General features: G+C 39.0%; 1 long non-coding RNA gene and 1 pseudogene across 2 annotated transcripts; both read right to left on the bottom strand.

Annotated features, from left to right (window-relative positions):
* Positions 1 to 2,704: 2,704 nt before the first annotated feature.
* Positions 2,705 to 18,114, bottom strand: LOC116556073. Its single transcript, XR_004270817.1, has 3 exons — positions 17,904 to 18,114; positions 12,871 to 12,879; positions 2,705 to 2,714 (listed from the first exon to the last, which is right to left on the bottom strand). It is a non-coding gene; the product is annotated as an uncharacterized LOC116556073 (long non-coding RNA).
* Positions 15,309 to 16,248, bottom strand: LOC116556072 (annotated as a pseudogene). Its single transcript, XR_004270816.1, has one exon. The product of XR_004270816.1 is annotated as a density-regulated protein pseudogene (transcript).
* Positions 18,115 to 18,140: the final 26 nt, after the last annotated feature.

Here is an 18,140-nt window from a genome sequence, read left to right as displayed (position 1 = left end):
ACAGATGCGAACCACCACACCTGGCCTTACTGAAGAAATTTCTATCCAAAAGAACTGCAATTGTTTTAAGACCTCTTATCCTAGAAATGTCATTAAATAACCAGGAAAGATTAACCACCAGAAGAAATTTCTATCCAAAAGGACTGCAACTGTTTTAAGACCCCCTAGCCTAGGAATCTCAAGCAGGAAAGATTACCACAAAATCAAAGAGACTAAAAGTCATCACCATGCCTACACAGACTTGTCCCCTATTCTGAGGACAGCTCCAACAGTTTACCTGGGAGACATGATCTACGTAAGACAACACTTGTTCACAGTGCAGCTCTGCCCCTCGCCTTTCAAACATTTGCCGCCCACACCCCCAGAGCTCAAAGGAACTTTGTCCCAGGCCATTGTCTGTTCTTTGGGCTCATTAGGTTCCACTGAAAATCATTTACCACCCCTCAAAATCATTTATATATTTCCTTTTCCTCTCCCCCGTGAAGATGATTTTCTTTTTTCTTTCCTTCTTTTTCTTATTAAGTTTCATGTTACCTGTGCAGGATGTACAGGTTTGTTACATAAGTAAACATGTACCACGGTGGTTTGCTGCACCTATCAACCCATCACCTAGGTATTAAGCCCAGCATGCAACTTTTCTTATTTATTTATTTATTTATTTATTTATTATTTATTTATTGAGACAGGTCTTGCTGTGTTGCCTAGGCTGGTCCCCATTTCCTGGACCCAAGGAATCCTCTTGCCTCAATCTCTCAAGTTAGCTGAAAGAACAGGTGTATACCATCACACTCCCTGGAGAGGTTATTTAAGCTTCAACAATCTCATCCTTGTTTGAGTCTCATACTTTGTATGATTCCCATTCTTGATTGTGTGCTTTTCTCATGTTAACCTATTGTCAGTTAATTTCAGCAGAGTCAAACCTTTGTAGATGAGGGAAACACTCCCTTCATGCCTACAGTTGTATTATGATTTCTACTCAACCCTTATCAAGTACTCTGTATTGAAAGAAACGCCTTAAACCAAACTTCCAATTCTCAATAAAAAAATTTTTAATATTCAGTGGCTAGTTACAAGATCAATAAATTTTGGTCTTACTTTTCCCTTCTGAGATTGCCAAAGCTCTTTTCTTCCTTACTATGGTAAATAGTTAACACAGAATTGTCCTATCAACAGATTGGGTTGATAATGTTTGGGAAATGGCTATTAGTTTTTGTTTGTTTTGTTTTGTTTTGAGATGGAGTCTCGGTTTGTCACCCAGGTTGGAGTGCAATGGCGCAACCTTGGCTCACTGCAACCACTGCCTCCCAGGTTCAAGTGATTCTCTTGCCTTGGCCTCCCAAGTAGCTGGGATTACAGGCATGCACCACCATGCCTGGCTAATTTTTGTATTTTTAGTAGAGACAGGGTTTCACCATGTTGGCCAGGCTGGTCTTGAAATCCTGACTTCAGGTGATCCACCTGCCTCATCCTCCTGCTGTGATTACAGGCTTGAGCTACCATGCCCAGCCTTGTTGTTTTTTTTTTAACTATGTTAAAATACATATAACATAAAATTTTACCATTTTAACCAGTTTAAAGTGTATAGTTAAGTGGCATTAAGTATATCACATTGTTGTATAACCAGTGCTACTATCCATCTACAGAACTTTTCATCATCCCCAACTGAAAATCTGTAGCTACTAAATAATAACATCCTGTTATCCCCTTGCCCCAGCCCTGGGACACCACCATTGTACTTGCTGTCTCTATGAATTTGACTATTCTAGGTACCTTATGTAAAAGGAATCAAACAATATTTGTCCTTTTGTGTCTGGCTTCTTTCATTTTGCATAATATTTTCAAGGCTTATTCATTTTGTAGCATGGATCAGAATTTCTTTTTCAATTCCTTTGAGGCTTTATGGGATATTGTGAAATATATATTTGGTTTTTGTCCTGTCTCCTGTCATACAACTCCTAAAATCCTTGGAATCTCCAAAGTCACCAGTGTCTTTATGTATTCTAATGAGTTGACTGGTGACTGGGGAGCCCTGGGTAGCTTCAGGATGGGGGCTGGTCACTGGAAAGAACAAGGCATCATTAGAGGGTTGGGACTTTTAACCTCACCTCCAATCCTCTGGGAATGGGAGACCGGCTGAAGGTCAAGTTGATCATCCATGGCCAATTATTTAATCAATCATGCCTACACAATGAAACGTCTATAAAATCCCAAAACAGTTGGGTTCAGGGAGCTTCTGGAGAGCTAAACACATGGAGATTTCTGGAGGGTGGCATAACCAGAGAGGGCATGGAAACACCATGTGCCTTCCCCCATAACTCACCCCATGAATCTCTTTATCTGGATCCTTTGTAATATCCTTTATAATAAACCAGTAAATGTATTTCCCTGAGTTCTGAGAGTTGCTCTAGCAAATAAATCAAACCCATTGAGAGGGTTTTGGGAAGCCCAATTTATTGTTGATTGGTCAGAAGCACAGGTAAAACAATAAACAATATGGAACTTACAAATGGCATCAGAAGTAGTGGGCAGTCTTGTGGGAGTAAGCCCTCAACCTGTGGGATCTAATGCCTTCTCCAGGTAGACAGTGTCAGCATTGAACTGAATTAGAGGATAGTTAGCTGGTGTCAGCTGAAGACCCTGCTGCAGAACTAATTGATTGGTTCCTGGTGGAGAGAAATCTCCACTCATTTCTTGGGATCAGCGGTCACAGAAGTCTTTTATGGTGTGATGTGAGAGCAGAGGAAAAACAGTTTGCTTTTTCTACAGGCTGTAATTTCTTTAACGACGTTAAAGGCTTTGGGAATGCATGGTGGCTCACATCTATAACCTCAACACTTTGGGAGGCTGGGGCAGGAAAAATGCTTGGGGACAGAAGTTCAAAACCAGCCTTGTCAACATAGCAAAACCCTGTATCTACAAAAGAATAATTTAAACATTAGCTGGGACTACACACTTGTAGTCCCAGCTACTCAGGGGACTGAGGGAGGTGGATTGCTTAAGCCCAGGAGGTCGATGCTGCAGTGAGCCATGATTGTTCCACTAAACTCCAGCCTGGTTGACAGAGCAAGACTCTGTCTATAAATAAATAAATAAATGGCTTTAATTCCTTGAATAATATTCCATTATATGTATGTGCCACATTTCATCTCTCTATTCATTGTCCGTGGACACTTGGGTTGTTTCCACATTTTGGCTGTTGTACAAATGCTGCTACTGTGAACAGACACAAATATCTGTTTGAATTCCTCACTTTCACTTTTTTAGGGTATATATCTAAATATAGAATTGCTGGATCATATGATAATTCTATGTTTAATTTTTTGAGGAAGCATCATGCTGTTTTCTATAGTAGCTTCTCTATTTTCCATTCCCATCAGCGACGTACATGGGTTCCAATTTCTCCACATCCATGTCAATGCTTGTCATTTTCTGTTTTGTTTTTGTTGTTGTCATTGTTGTTTATCTACATAGTGACCATTCTAATGGGAGTGAAGTGGTAACTCATTGTGGTTTCGATTTGCATTTCTCTAATAATTAGTAGTGTTGAGCAGCTTTTAATCTGTTTATTGGTCATTACTGGAGAAATGTCTATTCAAGTCATTTGCCCATTTTTGAATCTGGTTGTTTTTTGTTGTAAGTTGTGAGAGTTCTTTATATATTCTGGATAGTAACCCCTTACCAGACACATGATTTGCAAACATTTTCTCTCATTCCATAGGTTGTCTTTTCTGTTGATAGTGTCCTTTGATGCACATCTTAAATTATGATGTAGTTCAATTTATCTATTTTTGTTGTTGCTGCCTATTCTTTTCATGTCCAATCTAAAAATTATTGTAGAATCCTATGTCATGAAGTTTTTACTTCACATTTTCTTCTTAGAGCTTTAAAATTTGAACTCTTGAATTTAGATCTTTAGTTCACTTCGACTTTTGATCTTTCTTTTTCTTTTTGAGATAGGGTCTCATTCTGTCATCCATACTGGGGTACAGTGGCGTGATCTCAGCTCACTGCAACCTCCACCTCCCTGGTGCAGATCTTCCCACCTCAGCCTCCCAAGCTGCTGGGACTACAGGTGCACATCACCACACCTGGATAATTTTTTTTTTTTTTTTGTAGAGATGGAGTTTTACAATGTTGCCCAGAATGGTCTCGAACTCCTGACTTCAAGTGATCTGCCCATATCTGCCTACCTCAGCCTCTGAAAATGCTGGGATTACAGGCATGAACCACCATGCCTGGCCTGAGAAGTCAGCTTTTAACAGAACTTTTTTCTTTTTAGATACATGTATAGCCAATAATTCAGATATTTTAACTTAGTAGTCTGATACCAAACCACAGTTTAACTACTACAAAAGAAACTGTGCCAAGTGTCTAAGCATAGAACTTCAGTTGTGCAAAAATTATGAGTAAGAATTTTACTGACATGTCATTAAAGAACTAATATATAAAATAATATTTTAAATATGTTTAAAATGTTGTCAACATTATGACTTATACATTATTAGTATTATTTTCGAGACAGAGTCTCACTCTGCTGCCCAGACTGCAGTGCAGCAGCATGATCTCAGCTCACTGCAATCTCTGCTTACTGGGTTCAAGTAATTCTCCTGTCTCATCCTCCCAAGTTGCTGGGACTACAGGCACACGCCACCATGCCCAGCTAATTTTTGTACATATATATATTTTTTTTTTTTTTAATTAGTAGAGATGGGGTTTCACCATATTGGTCAAGCTGATCTCGAACTCCTGACCTCAGGTGATCCACCTGCCTCGGCCTACCAAAGTGCTGGGATTACAGGTGTGAGCCACTGTTCCTGGCCAACTTATATATTATAACTTGAATCACGGTATGTCCAAATCTATGTAATAATGATTCATACCATAAAAAAATCCCCATTCCTCACAATATTTTGTTCCTCACAGGAAGATAGGTCTGTGTTTCCAATAATCTTCACCTTAACAGCTCATAGGCCCTTCAATTCAACCGTATTTATACCTCAACTCATGATCTTTGGACTCCTCTATTCTATTCTAGTCCATCTTTTCTTTAATTTTTGAAACAAAAATCTGATCTCATTCTCTCACTGGTTCAAATGTTTTAATGTGAAGGTCAGGAAATGACTAAATTGAGCTTGCAGAAATATTTTGTTTGGACTTTAGTTTTTCCAACATTGAAAAATCAGGAAATTTCTTGTAAAAATCCTGATTTCTGGACTCTCTTGAAGAATCTGATTGTCTTGCAACATGTCCTGCATTGCCATGTGGCCACAACTACCTGCATCTCCATCCAGTTAACCTGCTCTGGGGCCTACAAACATCTGACTTTACACACAATTCTCTAAGGGCTCATTGAGGCCTGCAGTACAGTCAGGACAAAATTGATTCCTTAGGCAACAATGAGATTAGTGAACTAAATGTCCACACATCAACCTGACACATCTTCAAAACACTGCTAATGTAAAAAAGTAAGAAACAAACTGAGCTCTATAGCACATAATTTATATAAATTAAAAATATATACATATTATAAACGAGTTCACATTTCCCAAGAAGATATTCCAATAAAATGGACATATATCATACACATTGGAACATTTTACACGTAAGGACACAGAAAGGGGGCGGAGTGTACTAGGAACTGAGAAGTGCTGTTAACTCAATCAGATGGAACTGATATCCTCCAAAAAAGTGGGGGAAAAACGAAGTTGAAAACTTTTTTTTTTTGAGACAGAATCTTGCTCTGAATGAATAATGTATTTTTCATTTTAGACATTCTACTTTAAGTCTCTAATTCAATTTGGACCTTTAAAAATATCTTCCAGTCTATTTAACTTGCTCAGTTTTTCTCTACATTATTAAGTGTATGAAATACAGTTACAGTAACTCTTTTATGCCTTTATTGAGTTAACATATCATTTGTGTCATTTATGGATCTGTTTCTAATGACTGATTATATGTCATATTTTCCTGCTTTATTCCATGTCTGGTCATTTTTGGTTGAATGTAAGATACTGTGAATGTTTTCTTGTTAGGAGTTGGATATTTTTATATTCATATACATATTCTTGAGCTTTTTTTACAGGGATACAGTTAACTTGCTTGGAACACTTTGGCACTTTGAAGGATGGGGAGGATGTTTAAATTCTGTTAGGTAGGACCAGAGCAGCCTTTATTACAGGACTAACTTTTCCCAGTATTGAGGAAATACTCTTTTAGGAATTATTTTAATCAATGTCCTTTAATAATTTTTTATATATACATAATTGTGGCTCCTTCCTGTAATCCCAGAACTTTGGGAGGCTGAGGCAGGCAGATTGCTTGAGCCCAGGAGTTCAAGACCAGCTTATGCAACATGGTGAAGCTCTGTCTCTACAAATAATACAAAAATTAGCCGAATATGGTGGCCCACACCTATAGTCTCAGCAACTCAGGGTACCAAGGTGGGAGGACTGCTTGAGCCTGGAAGGTCAAGGCTACAGTGAGCCGCTTCATGCTACTGCACTCCAGCCTGGGTTACAGAGTGAAACCCTGTTTAAATAATTATAATTAATGTATACAATTATTACACATAATTATAACATATCTATTTCCACTTTGGCTTGTGGAAATGCGAAATATTCCTAGTTCTTTGAGAAATTTAGGAATTATTTCTTTGAATTATTTTAGTGTTTCTTCCTCAAACTAAGGTAGTTTCCTCATATGCATACACTGCTGTATACTCAACTGAAGACATGATCTTGGAGCCTCCACAGCTGTCTCTGTACTCTTTCCTCTTCAGCATTCTGCCCTGCAAACTCAAGCCACCTTTGCCTCCTAAGACTCCCAATTCCATTTTGTAAATTTAGGGAGACTGCTAGACTCCACCTGGGTTTCCACTCTCTGGGCTGCATCCTCCATACAGTAAGATGGGGCAGAAATAGGGCTCATCTCATTTGTTTCTCCCATCTCAGGGATCACTGTCCTTCATTACCTGATATCCAATATCTGAAAACTATTATTTCATGTATGTTGTCTGGTTTTTGTAGCTGTTTCCTGTGGGAGGGTAAATCTTGTCTCTGTTATTACATCATGGCCACAAGAAGAAGATACCCTCATACATAATTTAATTTGATTCTCAGCATTACTCTGGGGCAGATAATATTATTACTGATGAAGATTTGAAGCTTGGAGAAATTAAATAACCTTTCCTAAAGGCTTGCACAGTATATGATGCCAGGGCACTAAAACAACGTAAACCACACTTCATCTTAGCCAAAAGGCCGAGAAGAGATAAAAACAATGTAAACCAAACCAAACCTAAACAAAAGACACAAAGCCTTTCTGATGAAAAGTAAAATGGCAAATCAAGGATGATAACAAAAATCCTTTTACTCCAGGCACTTTACCCTTTCTGCTTTTATCACTGCCTCAGAGCACAGTAAGACTACCTATATAGCAAAAACATGGAGGGCTGGTTTGAAGTGTAAATGTCTGTGTTCCATCCCTGATATACTAAATCAAAATATCTGCTGTCGATCCTTAGAATCTGCATTTCTAATAAATTCCATACCCCTTGCCTTAAGACATAGAAAAGTGTCCACAGAACTTTTTATTTTATCTCTCTCAAATCTCATTGAGAATCTTCCTGTAGATTGTCATCCTGGTTTCTTCAACTTTCCTTTGTTTCTGGATCTTTCCTTTTATAAAAATATTCCATTTTCTACCAGCTTAAAAACGGACTTCTGCTCTTTCCCTGTCGCTGCCGAGTCATGTGGAGGAGGAGGCTTGAGTGCGTTCAAGATTCAGCTTTACCTGAAACCCATCGCCATGGCTGAGGAAGGCATTGCTGTTGGAGATGTAATGGATGTTAATGCTGCTTTGCAAGAGTATTAACTGAAGAGGTGCTGAAGACCACTCTCTTTCATGATGGCCTAGCACATGGAATTTGCGAAGCTGCCAAAGCCTCAGACAAGTGCCAAGCCTATCTTTACGTGCTTGCATCCTATGTATGTCAAGTTCATAGAGGCCCTTTGTGCTGAACACCAAATCAACCTAATTAAGGTTGATGAAAACAAGAAATTAGGGGAATGGTTAGGCCTCTGTAAAACTGACAGAGAGGGGAAACCCTGCAAAGTCACTGGCTGCAATTGTGTAGTAGTTAAGACTATGGCAATGAGTCTCAGGCCAAGGATGTCATCAAAGAATACTTCAAATGCAAGAAATGAAGAAATAAATCTTTGGCGCGCGCGCACACACACACACACACACACACACACACACATACACACACACACATAGAGAGAGAGAGACTCTTGCAAAACCACTTGTAAAATTCAAAGCTTCTAAGCTCCCCAACCAATGGAATGGACCCCTCTTCTTGGTCAAGGGCATTACAAAGTTAACCCGAAAAACTAGTTCAGGCCATAATGGGAAGGGGGGTTAAATATGCCTCATTGTATCCTTCTCCCTTTGAAATTCAGGCACAACTGACCAACATTAACATTAAAATACAGATCATAAGACTGACATCAAATAGATTCTTTGTAAAAATAAGACACAAATGCCAAATTGACTCTTATAGCATCATATAACAGACAGCAGGCTCTGAAAGAAATGGAAATATTTTACCCTAAAATACATTTCTTTGACATATTTTTGAAATGGTCCTGTAAAGCTGTCTCTTGTGGGGAACAGCTACATTCTGTTGAGAATCCTCTTCCCTTTCCAGGTCTTTTTCCAGATCCAGGAGAGAATTAACCAAGGATCTGGCACCTTTTTAAATTTGATAAGAAACATTTACAATCCATTAACTCTGAAGCCTGTTACCTGGAAGTTTCATCTGCATAAAAGGAATACGGATCTCCACAACCTTTTATCTTAACCCAGATACTTTCTTCTTGATACCAGGTCTATAGATAAACTCAACCAATTGCCAGCCAGAAAATCTTTGAATCCACCTATAGCATGAAAGCTTCTTCCAACCCCACTCCCTACCCCACCACTGCCCCTGCTTCCAGTAATACTACTGCTCTGGACCAAACCAATGTACATCTTACATATACTGATTGATGCTGTGTATGTATATGCAAGGCTCCATCTCAAAAAAAAGGTTAACAGAGAAATAACTTTAAATAATTAAATTATTTAATATTTAAATTAACTTTAAATAATAACTATCACAGTTGTGTAAACAATCTATATAAACTATTAAATAAATTAATCAGGTAAATGTAATGGAATAAATGCTTATAAACAAACCTGTCATATAATTTAGGATCTAAGGTTATTAATAAATATTAAGAATTGGGTAATTTCCAATCCAATTTAAAAATTATAAAAAACCTTTTTTTAATGTTCTTATAAAAAGTTCAATGTTGGGCCGGGCGCGGTGGCTCAAGCCTGTAATCCCAGCACTTTGGGAGGCCGAGGCGGGTGGATCACGAGGTCAAGAGATCGAGACCATCCTGGTCAACACGGTGAAACCCCGTCTCTACTAAAAATACAAAAAATTAGCTGGGCATGGTAGCGCGTGCCTGTAATCCCAGCTACTCAGGAGGCTGAGACAGGAGAATTGCCTGAACCCAGGAGGCGGAGGTTGCGGTGAGCCGAGATCGCGCCATTGCACTCCAGCCTGGGTAACAAGAGTGAAACTCCGTCTCAAAAAAAAAAAAAAAAAAAAAAAAAGAAAGTGGAATATTTAGGACAAGCCAGAAGGTTCAAGTATGTTGTGAATGGTCTAAGTTGTAATAAGATTAGTAAAAAGAGAACTTATAAAAGTGTTATGTGATTAATTGGTTTTAATTAAAGAAAATTATGATAGTTTCTAAAAACCGAACTTTGATATTTAAAAATATGCTTTCTAGGACATTCTTGAAAGAAAAAAAGAAAAATAAATAAATAAAAACATGGTAATACAAAATTAAATAATTGTTTAAAACAATATTTTATTAAAATATTGACTTACTCTTAATGCAAGAAGTTCTTAATTTTTAAATTCTATAATCTGTCTCTCTGAAATTCTTCAGATTAATATCTCAAAAGTTCAGTTCTTTCTCTTTTGAAAAGGCCTTCACCTTTTGTTGGCTGTTGTAACTTTTAATTATCTAAAGGTAAGAGAGAAATTTTTTTAAAAAACAAGCAAATTAAATATCTTTTGGACCTGCCATTTTTAATCTGCATGCCTGTGATAGCTCTATTTTTTATATATATCATGTAGAAGTGATAGTTCACTACTGTTAAATCAAGTTTAGCCTAAAACTATCTCCTTACATACGTTGTTTGGCCTAAAGGTTTTACTGTACATCATGAACTGCTACAAATGGAGGTGTAAACAAACTGTACCCTACACTTGTGCCAATCACAGAGTTTCTGCCAATCAAATGTAGCCAACTGTTCAAATTGTGTTCAAATAAGGCGAACCTGAGCTATAATCAATCCAGACATTTCTGTACCTTGCTTCCATTTTCTGTACATCACTTTCCTTTTTCTCTCAAAAAATCTTTTTCACCGCATGCCTATGCTGGAGTCTTTGAACCTACTCTGGGTCAGGAGGCTGCCTGATTCACAAATTGTTCATTGCTCAATTAAACTTCTTTAAATTTAATTTGGCTGAAGTTTTTCTTTCATCAGAAGTGGGATCTGAAGTAGAGTTTCTAATGAGACCCCAAGAGTGCAGACTGACCAAGCGAGGTAGCTGCTGGACTCTTTGTGTTTGTTTTTCTCTCAGAGAAGTTAAGGTTCATGGTAAGTTCTCTGTCAGATGCCAAAGCTCCATGGATTTGTTTTGAACCGAGTTTCTTTGACCAAGTTGCTGATTTAATCTTGATTTGGAAGTTGTGACAAAAACTGGACTGGGTTCAGTATTGGATTGGATCTGGAATTAATTGTCTTGGATTCAGTTAGAGATCGCTTACATCTGACTGGGTCAGAAAGAAACTGGTAGTAAATGGCAATGTTGCAGGGGGCATAAAATTTGGCTTTTGGAAATTCTCATGGATTTTTGTATACTACCCCTTTGCTTCATTTTTCAAGTGCACGTAAGTAGAAAAAGATTATTGTCTACGTTGATCAAGGGAACCTGAGAGCAAAGCCAATATTTGAGGTAAAAATGAGATCCTTTCTTTTCTTTTTTTCTTTTTCTTTGCTTTCGTTTTCTTTCTTTCTTTCTTTTTTTTTTTTTTTTTTTTTTTTTTGGCAGAGTCTCACTCCATCACCCAGGCTGGAGTGCAGTGGCATGATCTTGGCTCACTGCAAACTTCACCTCCTGGGTTCAAGTGATTCTCGTGCCTCAGCCTCCCAAGTAGTTGAGATTACAGGTGTGTGCCACAACACCAGGCTATTTTTTGTATTTTTAGTAGAGACAGAGATTTCACCATGTTGACCTGGCTGGTCTTGAACTCCTGGCTTCAAGTTATTCACTTGTCTCAGCCCTCCAAAATGCTGGGATTATAGGTATGAGCCACAACAACCACCAGGATCCTTAATTTCTGAAAAACTGAGTTCCTTCCAGCTTAAACATGCATAAGTATTATGTCCTGGAAGCAGCAAAGTTTTACAGAAACAGCAAAATATTGCTAAAGATAACTTACAGTGGAATGTTCCAAATAAACAAAACTGCACTGAAGTGAATTTGAAAATAAGGTCTCCCAAATTAGTCTCATCTTGGGATGCCTATTGATGTACAGAAGCTTCTAAAAAAAATCAGTATTTTTATTTAAAACTTTATGAGGCTGAGTGCTGTGACTCATGCCTGTAATCCCAGCACTTTGGGAGGCTGAGATGGGCAGATCATCTGAGGTCAGGAGTTTGAGACCAGCCTAGCCAATACTGTAAAACTCCATTTCTACTAAAAATACAAAAATTAGCCAGGTGTGATGGTGGATGCCTGTAGTCCCAGCTACTTGGGAGGTTGAGGCAGGAGAATCACTTGAATCCAGGAGGTAGAGGTTGCAGTGAGCCAAGTTCATGCCACTGCACTCCTGTCTGGGTGAAGAGTGAGACTCCATCTAAAAAAATAAAAATAAAAAATAAATAAAGACTTCGTGAAAGGCAAATAATAAAAAGCTTAAGTGACTAATTGATTTTAAAAATTAAATCTGCTAAACTTTTGGTTTAGATACTATCTCTAACCAAAATAAATAGACTGCAGCACCAATTGGCTGACTTTGAGCAAGTAGTGAGGTGCATTTTACCTCGGTAAAGGATAGGATTGGGTTCAGGGCCCAGCTTAGGAAAATTAGAGTTCCTCCTAAGATTTAGGGGGTTAGAGGCCTGCCTCAGTAAAGTCCCTCTTGGTTAAAAATGGATTTGGCACTGCAGAATGTTAACTGCTATTCTCTTTGAATTTAATCTGCCTTGTACTCTTTGCTAATGGCTGTGGGTGACGGGATTAGGTGTGTACAGGATCATAGGACTACTTTAAGAGATCCTTTCATGACTGGCAAGTGGCTGCCTGAACATTTGGCTCATTGCCACTGCAATGGGTGGGCCTTTCTCTAGCCTCCCTGAGCTCCTAGCCTTCCCCACCTCACCACAGGCAACACTTTTCTCTCTTTCTCCTTTCCCTTTCCTCTGTTTTCTGCTACTCAGAGTGACCATCTTGCCCAGAGACCACATGTGAAACTTCTATAATCAACTTTGAATAGATCAAAGGTGACAAGGGCCTGACCAGGGGCAAGTTTGAGCCTTGACAGTTCAATATTTGGTGCTAAGCAGAGTGGCTAATGTTTGTTTTGTCATATGTATTTTGCTCCAACTGGAATGGAAAATATTTACAGTATTTGGTAACCCCATGCAGGTTCTGGACAGCATCTTGCAAAATTGAGAGGCATTGCCTATGGCCTCATGAAATGGAAAAAAGTCGTTGCCTATGGTTTCATGAAATGGAAAAACATACGTTTCCTTTGCCATGAGGCTTGGCCCCCAGGGCTATGGTGCAGCAAGCAGGATCCATAAGTCCTGCTCAGGGAAAGGAAACCCAGAAGCCTGGCATACTGGCAAAAGGGTAAGAATTTTTTACCAGTCAGACTCCTGGCCTCTCTCTGTATATGCAAACTGGTTGTAGAAATGGCAAAAATCACTGTCTGCTCTACAAAGTTTTAATTAATGAAAAAAATCATGAGGCTAGTCTTAAGCTATAGCAAGTCTCGTGTAATTTATGCTTTGAATTTGTCTTTCTACATTGTTCTGTCATAAGAAGTGGCATCATATGATAGAATGCAGGCCTAGGACCCCCATAAACTTGCTGTTCAAGTTAGCCTGTCAAACTGGTCAGTGACAAACTTTGCTGCAGGTCCCCAGAACAAACAAAAAAACTGGATGAGATTTCCCTCTCATCTTGTTTTATGTCTTTAGGAGCTTGACCTTGAAGCCACATGGCCATACTTCCTCTTGGTCTTTGCCATCCAGGGAACAAAAATTTTGGGGTTCATGTCATAGTTATCTCTAAAAATTATCCCGAGAAGTTAAAAACCATTGCAAGCTCAAAATTGACTGCTCTGGCCCCTTGTGGAAAGAAAAATGAAAACCACCCAATGCTGTTGCTTAGCGTCTAAGGCTTTGTCTTTTTACAATGGCAGTCAGGGTTCAATTCCCGGCTTAGGGAATGAGCCCTTTCTGCTTTGATATCTGTGTGAGTTTTCATTTATTGATTTTCTTCTTCTCTATGAACAACTTCTGACTTCCCATTTTGAATTTCCCTTTCTCTGAGCGCCTGGGAGGTTATTAACCTCTGTTCAAAAGCCAGAAATATTTGCTATTTGTTCTGGCTAGAGTTCTATAATAAGATATTTGGTTAAAAGTCAGCATAGTTAAAAGCAGATATTCAAGCTGTAGGTATATTTTAAAGGCCTGTATGGTTCTTCTTGGTTCTTATTTTTCTGGAAAAAAGTTTTGTTTTTTCTTTTCAGTCAACTAAATTATATTTCTTTATTTTGTCTTCTCACCACTCTTGACACACACATGAGAAGACCGAGCATAACTTCTTTTTTTTTTCATTTTCAATTTTACATCTTTATCACACGTTTTCTAATACTTTATTTAAAAAAAAAAAAACCACTCATTCAAGATTATAATTTGCATGGCAATAAACAATGGTTTCATGGGTTCTAAGTTTCTTAAAAGTGTCCACAGAAATTTAAAACACCACAAGTCTTCTTTCCAATTTGCAGCACCTGACTTAAAGTTTAAATTCATCTAATGCATCATTAAAATTGTCATTTTTCTCTTGTAAGAAGACACGTTTCAATTGCTATTTCCAGGATGATATACTGAACATGGGTGCACATTTTTAATTGGTTAGCAGAATTTTACTCACACAATTATAGCCAGAATAAGAACCCCTAGCCTCTCTGAACGCCCTTCCACTCACAACAATGATGATAAAAGTCTAAAATTATGATGATAAATTTCTAAAATAAACATCTGGGATGCTCCCACTTGACATTACCAAACATGTTTCCAAGTAATCTTAGAAAATATGATTCTTTAAACACATGCATAATATTCTACCGCACAATGCACCATCACTTCTTTAACCATTTTCCAATTGTTCATTTATAACGTTTGCAATTTTTTATTATAAATAATATTGTGATGAATACTTTCATCCATAAGTTTTATGAAAGGCTGATTATTTCTTCTAATGTCTTCTAATATCGAAGAAGTGGCTTACTGGTTCAAACAGTGCACATACATGGTTTTAAGGCTTTTAGTATACTTTACCAAATAATCTCCAGAATAGCTCGAACAATTCTTACCAACAGTATGTTATCGTGCCCATAGGGTGGACTTTGTAACAACAAAGCAAATTCAACCACAAATCTATTAGATTCTCACACATCTCAAAACTATCACATCAAAGAAGCAGGAAACATATTATTGGTGAGGAAGCCAAATTAAAACTCTTTTAAAAAAATCACTCAGCTTTAGATCAGTAAAATAATCAACAATAATGCTCCCCACAAAAAGTCTACTGGGTTTTTCAAAAAATAAAGTTAAAAAGAGATAAAGAGAAAGTCAGGCTGGGCACTGTGGCTCACACCCAGCACTTTGGGAGGCCAAGGTGGGCAAATCACAAGGTCAGGAGTTTGAGATCAGCCTGGCCAACACGGTGAAACCCCGTCTCTACTAAAAATACAAAAAATTAGCCAGGCGTGGTGGTGGGTGCCTGTAATCCCAGCTACTTGGGAGGCGGAGGCAGGAGGATCACTTGAATCCGGGAGGCAGAGGTTGCAGCGAGCCAAGATCCCACCACTGCACTCCAGCTGGGCGACAGTACGAGACTCCATCTCAAAAAAAAAAAAAAAAAAAAGAAAGAAAGAAAGAGAAAGTCAGTACCAAATGACCAGAATTTTTTATTTGACTAAATCTATTCATGTATGAGCAATGACAGTCTCCCCTGTTTATTTGACTTTGGCAATTAAAAAAACAAGCAGCCTTGTACAGAACAGTGAAAACGCCAAGGATGAGGGCAGTCTACAGTTTCACTGTAGAATATATATATATTTTTAAAGGCCTCTCTCCCTTTGGCCGTATCAACTCTCAGTTCAGGCCATTAAATACAAATTTTCAAATTCACTTCTTCACTTCTCCAAGATCTTCGATGCTGTCATCATCTACCTCTGGCCATTTTTCCTGCATGACATCAATTATGTCATCTGTAAAGCCTCCCTGAATGATAATTTCATCCTCCCCTGTTACTGAGGCACCACAGGAGAATTTCTGAGCAAAAAATCTTGGTGCTTCTTTAAGATCAATTTGAAAAGCTGCAAGGCCACGCGCTCTTGTCACGTATTTCTTTTTTGCTCTGGGAGTTTTGGCTACAGTAACCTTTTGTGTACAGTCTTCTTTTTTTGTTTTATTTGACCCCTTCCACGTCTCTTCTGTTTTTTCTTCTCTTCTTCTTCCCCTGCTGTTCCTTGACCCTCACTAATTCCAGCTTCTTGTTTGGGTGAATTTTCTACAGTAAGTTTTGCAAATTCATTTGGAAAATTCTTCTCTAACCATTGTCTACATTTAGCCACATCAGGCATATATTCACAGTACTCTGTTGGTAATGAACAGACTCCACAATAAAGGACTCGAAGTACCCACTTCGAGTTCGGCATCTAACTTGGCACTGTTCCTTGGGTCTCCTTTGCAATCAGTCCGGCTGGATTCAGAAATGTCAGCAGCCATTTCACAAATCCAGGCAGTTGCACTGGCCCCACCGGCTCCGCTCCTGCCGCTATCGCCAGCTGAAGCGACACATGCAACTCGCCTCCCCTAGCCAGGGCCCTAGCATAACTTCTAACAGCCTGGGACCCCTTGGGAAAAACAGAGGATGTGCCACAGACCCTGTTATAGGAAAAACCTGTTTTCCTTATGAAACCCCAGGAATTGAAAGCAGATAGATCCCTCCCAAAATCTAAGGCTAAATATACTCTTGGGGTTTTGGCAAACGGCAATTATGGGAAAATACTCGGCTCTTTGCATGTTTTGATCAGAGAAGCATGCTCTTGGCCATGTAGAAAGTATAGAAATGTCCCCACTGAGAGATAAGACACCCATGGGAATGGGCTGATCACAAAATGGGCTGATCAGCTTTGGATTGCTTTGCAATGAAATGCACTGTAAAATAATTTCTCTGGCCAGGTGTGGTGGCTCATGTCTGTAATCCCAGCACTTTGGGAGGCCGAGGCAGGCAGATCATTTGAGACCAGGAGTTCAAGACCAACACGGTGAACATAGTGAAACCCTGTCTCTACTAAAAATACAAAAAAGTAGCCAGGCACGGTGGTGCATGCCTGTAGTCTCAGCTGCTCGGGAGGCTGAGGCAGAAGAATCACTTGAACCCAGGAGGTGGAGGTTGCAGTGAGCAGAGATTGCACCACTGCACATCAGCCTAGGTGACAGAGACTTTTCCAGAACAACAATAGCAAAAATCATTTCTCTGCCTTGTTCCGTAGCATTTTTCTTTTGGGAATCTAGGATCCACTATTGTTAGGGGTAGCAAGTATCCAAGTTACTGGCCGTAAATCCAAACAAGAGTATACAGAATCTAAATTCTTGCCACTTCTAAAGAAATAATTTGACTGAGGGACACAAGACAGAAAAAGAGACTGAGGCAAGTTTCAGAGCAGGAGTGGAAGTTTATGAAAAAGTTTTAGAGGAGGAAAGAGAACAGTACACTTGGAAGAGACCCAAGTGGGCACTTTGGAGGTCAAGTGTCCCCTTTAACATTGACCCTAGGACTTTATATACTGTTGAAGTGGCTACTTTGTCTGGGGAATATACCCTGGGGTTTGTTGTTACACACCAGGGAAATTTAGGACTGTGTAGACAAGGTATGAAGCCAGTTCTCCCCATGGGGCTTTTATCGGCTCGGCAAGTAGAGATTGACTCCTTAAAGGAAAGTATACCCTTCCAGTCAAAGCCTTGATAAAATAACCAATTTTTCCTCTTGTGTCCTCTTGAAAAAGAAAAATGTCCGGGCGCGGTGGCTCAAGCCTGTAATCCCAGCACTTTGGGAGGCTGAGGCGGGTGGATCACGAGGTCAAGAGATCGAGACCATCCTGGTCAACATGGTGAAACCCCGTCTCTACTAAAAATACAAAAAATTAGCTGGGCATGGTGGCACGTGCCTGTAATCCCAGCTACTCAGGAGGCTGAGGCAGGAGAATTGCCTGAACCCAGGAGGCGGAGGTTGCGGTGAGCCGAGATCGCGCCATTGCACTCCAGCCTGGGTAACAAGAGTGAAACTCCGTCTCAAAAAAAAAAAAAAAAAGAAAAAGAAAAATGGATTCTTATTGCACTGATGTAAAAAACTATATTGCCATAAGTTGTTTGGCAATATACTTGCCAAATACACAGATAGTTTCCAAATTCTAAAGGAACCAGGCAGAGAGAAACAAACATGCTTCAGATTTTGTTCACAGGGGTATAACTTAATTGCTAAAGGCCATAAATAGTTCAGAATAAGTTTCCTTGACTCTGAAAAACAAAACAAGGATCAGCAATATTCCAAGCAAAAGTCAAAAAGGTTGCTTTAACTTTCTGAGTGCAGTCCATTTAGTTAACTCTCGTTTTGCTTAATATTCGTGAATATGTCAGTTCTTTACGAGTCCTGTTTTTTCTCTATTCCAATGTTATAATCTTCAAAGCTATTAGAAACCTTCATTTAA

This window comes from Sapajus apella, unplaced genomic scaffold, assembly GCF_009761245.1.
Source record: "Sapajus apella isolate SASKATOON/1434 unplaced genomic scaffold, GSC_monkey_1.0 scaffold16, whole genome shotgun sequence".
NCBI classification, from domain to species: domain Eukaryota; kingdom Metazoa; phylum Chordata; class Mammalia; order Primates; family Cebidae; genus Sapajus; species Sapajus apella.
This window is presented reverse-complemented; position numbering and strand designations above follow the sequence as displayed.